Below are 8,148 nucleotides of genomic sequence, written 5' to 3'. Positions count from 1 at the left end.
CCGACCGCTGGTGGACCTGTCGACAATGGAAGAACGACATATTATACTTCGATACCGACTTGACCGAGCCACTATACATGAACTGAGTGCCCAGCTGGAGCCAGACCTGATGTCCCCCATCCGCCAACCCACAGGAATTCCCCCTCTGGTGCAGGTTCTGTCAGTACTCCATTTTTTGGCAAGTTGGTCTTTTCAGACAACAGTGGCCATGTCATCAGGGATGTCTCAGCCTATGTTTTCTAAGGTTTTGTCCCGAGTGTTGTCTGCCCTGATGAAATACATGCGGAGCTACATTGTTTTCCCTGAGGAGGATGATTTGGCCACAGTGAAGGGTGATTTCTATGCCCTTGGACATATCCCCAACATCATTGGTGCCATTGATGAAACTCATGTGGCTTTGGTCCCCCCAAAAGACAATGAGCAGGTGTACAGGAATCGAAAAAATTACCATTCGATGAATGTCCAGGTGGTCTGTTTGGCTGACCAGTACATCTCCCATGTAAATGCCAAGTTCCCTGGGTCAGTGTATGACGCGTATGTTATGCGAAATAGCAGCATCCCTTATGTGATGGAACAGCTACAGAGACAGCGTGTGTGGCTAATTGGTGACTCTGGTTACCCCAACCTGCCTTTGCTATTGACCCCAGTGAGGAATCCCCGGACCAGGGCAGAGGAACGGTACAATGAGGCACATGGGCGAACTAGGAGGATTATAGAAAGGACCTTCGGGGTCCTGAAGGCCAGGTTTAGGTGCATGCATATGACAGGTGGATCCCTAATGTACTCACCAAAGAAGGTGTGCCAGATCATCGTGGCCTGCTGTATGCTTCACAATCTTGCATTGCGACGCCAGGTGCCTTTCCTGCAGGAGGATGGTCCAGATGGTGGTGTTGTAGCAGCTGTGGATCCTGTGGAGAGTGAAGAGGAGTAAGACGACGGGGACGACACGGACAACAGGGACAAAGTTATACAACAGTATTTTCAGTAGCACACAGGTAAGAATCACCCACGCCATTTTACATTTACTTCTGGCCTCCTGCATCTCTACTTTCTGTGTTTCCCCCCAGTTCCTTTTAACTGATTTGTGATTTTCCCTTCCCTTTTCAGAGCTGTATGACCCACTGCGTGACTTCTGCTTAGTTTGCCCATAGACTTAAGCGTATTGACATTGGTATGTTGTCATCACAATGTAACTGAACATTATTGCACCGTTATGTCTAATACATTTGTTAAGAATGCAAGCAGACTCCTGATTTTTTAAGTGAAATAAGTGATTTATTTCAAGTGCTACATATAGGTACATGATAGTAAAACGGTGATGGGTGGGGGTGGAGTAATGTCCATGGCAGAGTCCAGTTCTCAGTCTCACAGGTGCATTGTCCATATGCCTGTGGAAGGATGGAGCAGGGGCTGTTTAAGGTTGGACAGGGTGACAATGTGGGACAGTGGGATGACATCAGGGGGTATCTTATGCTGGCGGGGGTCTTGCAATCCTACTCTGTCTTCTTGTGTGATCTCGGGTTCCGCTTGCGGGGTGGTTGTTCTTCAGCAGGAGGTGGGGTTCTGGTGGCCTGTCGTTGTGTGGGGGCCTCCTGTCCACTAGCGCTGGCGGAGGTGGTAGGCTGTTCCTGGTCCTGGCTAGTGACAGGGGCCCTTTGTGGTGCCACATGGTCCCGCAATGTGGTGACAATCTGGTTGAGGGCCAGGACGATGGTCCCCATTGCGGCACCGATGTTCCTGAGTTCGTCTCTGAACCCCATGTACCGTTCCTCCTGCTGTGCCTGGATCTCCTGGAACCTGGCCAGTACCGTCGCCATCGTCTCCTGGGAGTGGTGGTATGCTCCCATGATGGTGGTGAGGGCCTCTTGGAGAGTGGGTTCCCTGGGCCTGTCCCCCCCCTGTCGCACAGCAGCCCTCCCAGTTCCCCTGTTTCCCCGGGCCTCTGTCCCCTGGACGGTGTGCCCACTACCACTGCCCCCAGGGCCCTGTTGTTGTTGGGGTGGTGGGTCAACCTGGGTGCCCTGTAGTGGCGGACACACCGCTGATTGACGCGTCTTGGAGACAGAGGCATGGGCCTGCTGGGTGGGAGCTGTGCTGGTATTCCCAGAGGGGGTTAGGTCTGCTGTGGCCTGTGGCTGTGTGTGGGGAACCGACTGTCCAGAGGTCCCCGATGTTCCGGGCTGGTCATCAGGTTCTAGGTCGACAGAGCTGCTGTCATCACTGGGGGCCTGTTCTGGGGGTGGGATGGACAAATCTGGACCCTCCTGGTCGGTGTGTTGGCGTTCGGGCCCTGCAGGGGTAAAAGAGTATGGTTATTGCTTCTGTGTGTGCCATGGCGTGCGATTTGTGGGTGCCCTTGTCCCCCAGTGCTGGCAGGCCCTTGTGGGAGGAGTTGTGAGGGTGGTTTGTGGGGGGGGATGGGTATGTGCAATGGTCATGCTTAGGTGATGGGTGTCCATGGTTTGTGTTGGCATTCAGGGATTGGTGTTGGTTTGGGTGGGTTGTGCTGGTGAGACATTGGCAGGGAGGATGTGTGCTGGGGGGTTGGGGGTGAGGGTGGGGTGTGGGTTGGCATGCTGGTGGTTGGGGGGGGGTGAAGTAGTTGAGATTAGACTTACCAGAGTCCATTCCTCCGCCTACTCCAGCGAGGCCCTCAGGATGCAGGATGTTCAAGACCTCTTGCTCCCATGCTGTGAATTCGGGTGGAGTGGGTGGGGGTCCGCCGCCAGTCTTCTGCACAGCGATGTTGTGTCTTGACACCATCAACCGTACCTTCCCCCGTAGGTCGTTCCAGCGCTTTCGGATGTCTTCCCGATTTCTGGGATGCTGTCCCGCAGCGTTGACCCTGTCGACGATCCTTTGCCATAGCTCCGCCTTCCTGGCTATTGTGGTGTGCTGCACCTGTGTGCCGAAGAGCTGGGGCTCTACCCTAATTATTTCCTCCACCATGACCCTGAGTTCTTGGTCCGAGAACCTGGGGTGTCTTTGGGGTGCCATGGGGTGGTGTGGATGAGGTGTGGGGTGGTGTTTGTGGTGATGTGAGTGGTGTTGTGTGGTGTTTTGTGTGTAGATGTGGTGTGGGTGATGATGTTGGGTTCCTGTGTGTGTTGTGGTTTGCGTTCCCTGTGCTCTCTCTCTGTGTATTGCGCCTTGTCTCTGATTTTCGATTTGTGGGGGTTTGTGGGTGATGTGGGTGTGTGTTTTATATGGTGATGGGTGTGTGGGAGTGGTGTGTATATGTGTCTCAGGTGTGTGTGTTTCAAATTGTCCAATGTGGTTGTGTTTGGTAAGGGTGTGTGTATTTTGAGCGCGGCGGTGTGTACCGCCAATGGAATACCGCAGTTGAAAGACCGCCGCGTGGATTCGTGGGTCGTAATGGCATGGGCGTGTTTGTGTTGGCGTGACGGTGGAGGTTTGGTCATCTCCAGTTTATCGCTGACCGCTGATGAGGCGGCATTCCGTGGATGTCGGGTTTTTGGCGGTTTGGCAGTTGTGGGTCAGAATGACCGTGGCGGTTTACCGCGGCCGCGGCGGTATAATGGCGGTCAGAATGACCCCCTTTGTGTGCTCTGGGGACATCTTTATCAAATAGCAAAACTGTTTTAGTTTTGAAATGTCCTTACAGAGGATACTTAAAGAGAAAGAGTCATAATTTGAATGTTTTAACACCCATAGCAAATGTGGGAATCTGCAACAGGAAAAACACCTCATGCAATTATGATAAAGTTCGTATGAAACTCGAATTTTATTCAGTGCAGCACCTTTGATTGGTTTGCAGTAGTTCTCGTGAGTAGTTTTTGGGAAACTAGCATTACAAAATGGGTTTAGTGGGCTTCAAATGTTTAACATTTTGAGATATTTTGAGAATTGAAAAGATGTTTTTTGATTTGTTAATAACTTTAGCATCATTTGACGTATAAGCCTAAAATGTAGTAGATATTTTTGGTGCTTTTCTTTCTGTTGGCATTTTCAAATTCTTGCAAATCCATTAAGGGGAGGAATAGTTGAAAGGAGGAGTGTAAAAAAGACTTGTCGCGTGGGCTCTCATTATCCTAAATGAGACTACTGGATTTCTAGGCAACAGGATCAATAACGGTGTGGGGGACTGAGTCTGACCCACGTGTAAGGAACTCTGTCACCCTAAATCCGGTTTTTGCTCCAGCTAACTAGCAGAGATGATTAGATGAGAAGAGAAGTTAGAAGAGATGATTGGGCAGCCGAGCGCATGACATCTTTGTAACTTCTCAGGGAAGTCGTGGTCACTCAGATCCAAACCAACTCTCTCATTTACAATATGATCTCATATACAAATGACAAAGACAGTATAAGTTTTATATAATGTTTTAATAAAACAACTGTATTTTAGATAATAAGGCGTGAGCCGCAATAACCAGAACAATACAACACAGTAGGATTGAAATAGTCACCAGGAGATTAAAACATAAGAACAAAGCTATCATAGTGCCTAACAGTTTCTACTCTCCCTCTGCTTGTTCTATTCAGAGCACAGCATGTTAAGCTTCTAGCTTGCCTTTCCGAATCACTGGGGAGACATCAGCCCTCATACCTGAGCAAAGGCCTGTGATCTGGTTCAGCATCTGCAACGAGGCAGTTAGCGTCTAGTTGTGGTTCCCTGGTCGGAATCTCCCTCTTGCGTGTATTGTGACAAGGAAGTGATTTTATAACTAACATGTCATCGTGATCACAAAATGTCCCTACGCAGGAATGCCAAATCTAAACTCCTACCATGTCTATCGGCAATGTACCAGACTGTATCCTTGACTGAAGCACAGAGTGAATATGTTATGTAGAACTCCAGTGCTGAAGTAGGCAAAACAGTCTGATATGAATAAAAAACAACACCGTAGAACTGGCTATTTGAAAAATACCAGTACGAAGCCTAATAAAAAGCATTTAGAGCAAAGTGCACAGAGGCTCTAAGCTGCCAACAAATGAATAAAATACATCCAGGGCAAAGTGCACAAAGGCCTAAAGCCTGAAGCTAATGCGCAAAGGATACGCAAAACTAACCACACTACAGACTAATTCAATAATAACTGTTACACCATTTGACAAATCTGCATGGAAGTAAGCAAATCAGAAACATGTTTAGTTTTAATCGTTTTTCTCTAAAGTGTCATGCAGATTCATCAGAGGGAGTCCAAATTAAAGGGGTTCACAAATCTTTTGTTTGCTAATGATGTTAGTGCAGCATTACAGATCTGCACAACATGTGTCAGACACTTATAATATTTAGATTATTCATGATATTTTGAGTTTCATGAAAATCAGTCAAGTGGGCAGAAAGGGGGTCATAAATATTTACGTGCTAACAAGTGAAATGCTGTTTAATAGATTTGCATAAATTTGGAAGGCTCTTAGCAAGTTGAGCACAATGCAAGGGCCTCCGGTTTCAATGAGATCCATGGGGATCTGGGGCTCAAAGGCAAATCTTTGCTGCTGTCAGGAGCACTAGGCTTAGACAGTGATGGAGGACAAAATTTCACATAAACATTTTCTAAAGTATGTGGCAAGAAAAGACAAATTTTACTCCATTATGCGCCACATCTTACGGAAGGATTATTTTGCTAATTTTAGCTAGAAACAGCATTTTTGGTTGAGCCCTGCACAACTATGGGTGCAAATGTGGTAATCTATAATTATCAGTAAATGCTGCAGCCACAGAATCATATACATGCACTGACTTTCATCATTGTCCATTATTTCATCAGTTTATTAATGGAAGGTAAATAAAAGTTAAACATTCTAATGCTAATCAGTGCCCATTGTTAGCTGTACTTTAAAGAGAACTGTTCTTTCAAACTAGCTTCCTCAAAAATAAACATGTATAAGCACACGTAGCTAGTACCATGTGAAACATGGTCTGACATAGCTGTCTCAGATGCACCACACATATCACTAGTACCGTCCGAGCTTTAAGTAATTCCCTTCACTTTTGTGCAATGCTCACAATATCAAATGTACCTCACTGAGTATTAATGTAGACATTGTTTCAGCAGAAGACTCTTAAATGTGTAATATAATTTGTCAAGTACCTTGGGGCATATTTATACTCCGTTTGCGCCAGAATTGCGTCGTTTTTTTTTACTCAATTCCGACGCAAAACTAACTCCATATTTATACTTTGGCGTTATTTTTTAGCGTGGACACCTACTTTGCGTTAATGATATGCAAGGTAGGCGTTCCCGTCTAAAAAATTGACTCCGAGGCATGTGTGTCGTATTTACACTCCCGGGCAAAATTCACGCCCGGGAGTGGGCGGGTCAAAAAAAATTACGTACGGCCGCTTTTGCGCCGTTTTTTAACGTCTGGTCAGGGCAGGCGTTAAGGGACCTGTGGGCTCTGAAGGAGCCCAGAGGTGCCCTCCCATGCCCCCAGGGCACCTCCTGTCACCCTTGCCCACCCCAGGAGGACACCCAAGGATGGAGGGACCCATCCCTGGAAACTTAAGGTAAGTTCAGGTAGGTATTTTTTTTTTTTTTGGGTGGCCTGATTTGTGCCCCCCTACATGCCACTATGCCCAATGACCATGCCCAGGGGACAGAAGTCCCCTGGGCATGGCCATTGGGCAAGGGGGCATGACTCCTGTCTTTGCTAAGACAGGATTAATTTCAATGGGGGTTGGGAGTGAAAATAAATGACACAAATCGGGTTGAGGCGAAAAATTTGCCTCAGCCTGACTTGCCCCATTTTTTCACGCCCAAACTCCATATCCCCCTACGCCGGCGCTGCCTGGTGTACGTCGTTTTTTTCCACGCACACCAGGCAGCGCCGGCGGCTAACGCCGGCTAACGTCATTGATTAAATACGGCGCCCGCATGGCGCTTCAGAATGGCGTTAGCGCAGTTTTGCGTCAAAAAGTATAAATATGGGCCCTTGTAGCTGCTACCCATGTAGACAAAAACTAGCACTGATTGAGACTTAGCAGATACAACAGTTGTGTTATGAGCTGAGCCATAAATTCAGTGCTTCACAAAGACTAGTTTTTGAAGTGTCATTAAACACAGATGCAGTTCTCTAATGTGTTTCCATGGCAATACGGGAAGTGGACAGATGCTGGCCCTCTGAGTACATCTGGTTTTAGAGACTCTCTAGTTTCATCACGGCCACATTCTTTTTTTTTCCTTCTACATAATATGCCTTTTCCAATCAAATTACTATTTTTGAAATTCCAAACATGAACAACTTCATTGTATTGTTCAAATGGGATTTACAGGAATCCTCCAGGACGGGAATTTATGGGATCAATTTCTTTTGATCAATTATGTCTGTTTTTTCAGGTCTACTAATTAAGTTTTTTATGTGTAAGCAGGCAACCACATTTATTTTATCCAACTGTAAATTAAACTGAATATACAAAATGCAAACATTATTTTTAATTATTTGCTGAAAAGATAGCACTAGAGAATATGAGCAATATATACAAAATGTAGGCATTGTGATTTCCTAATTGATATTCTTACTAAATCACAACTAGGGAATTGCACTTCTTAATGTGAGAAAACCTACATCTATTAAATATGGATTCCTAGTGGGCTGCTGTAACGAAATGGGTAAATTGACCTACCTCATGAATATTAACAAGGCATTTGCAGTTTGTGACCCATTAGGAATTATAGACATCACAGGAATGGTGGCCTGCTGGGGTTAGCAGACCACCATGCCTGTGATTGGTTTTTAATAAAGCAATTTTGTTTTTAAATATAGCCTGTTCTCCTTAAAGGAAAATGGGAGGTGTTTAAAAAAAGAAAATTAAATGTTTAAGTTTAATTTTTTAAGAGTAGGCAGTGGTCATGGTAAAACAAAATTTAAAGTCATATTTATTACTCGTTCACCTTTTGAACTCCTTCTTGTTTTTTTGTGGGGTGCTGTTGCACTACACACCACATGCTTCTACTTCTTTAGATAAACTGAGATTTTGACAAATACTGTTCCAGCTAGCTTGGTCATTTTAAGGGAGGGCAGTATTATTATGGGCTGGCCTGGCCCTCAAATGCCCCAGAGGCTACCACCCTGACCTTATTTCACTTGGTACTTCTTTTTAAGCTTTCTGTGGTTAAATCTAAATTACAACTGTATTTGATGGCACCGTGGTCGATCCAATCCAATATTCTCATAAAAATGGCC

This window comes from Pleurodeles waltl, chromosome 1_2, assembly GCF_031143425.1.
Source record: "Pleurodeles waltl isolate 20211129_DDA chromosome 1_2, aPleWal1.hap1.20221129, whole genome shotgun sequence".
In the NCBI taxonomy this organism is placed as follows: domain Eukaryota; kingdom Metazoa; phylum Chordata; class Amphibia; order Caudata; family Salamandridae; genus Pleurodeles; species Pleurodeles waltl.
This window is presented reverse-complemented; position numbering follows the sequence as displayed.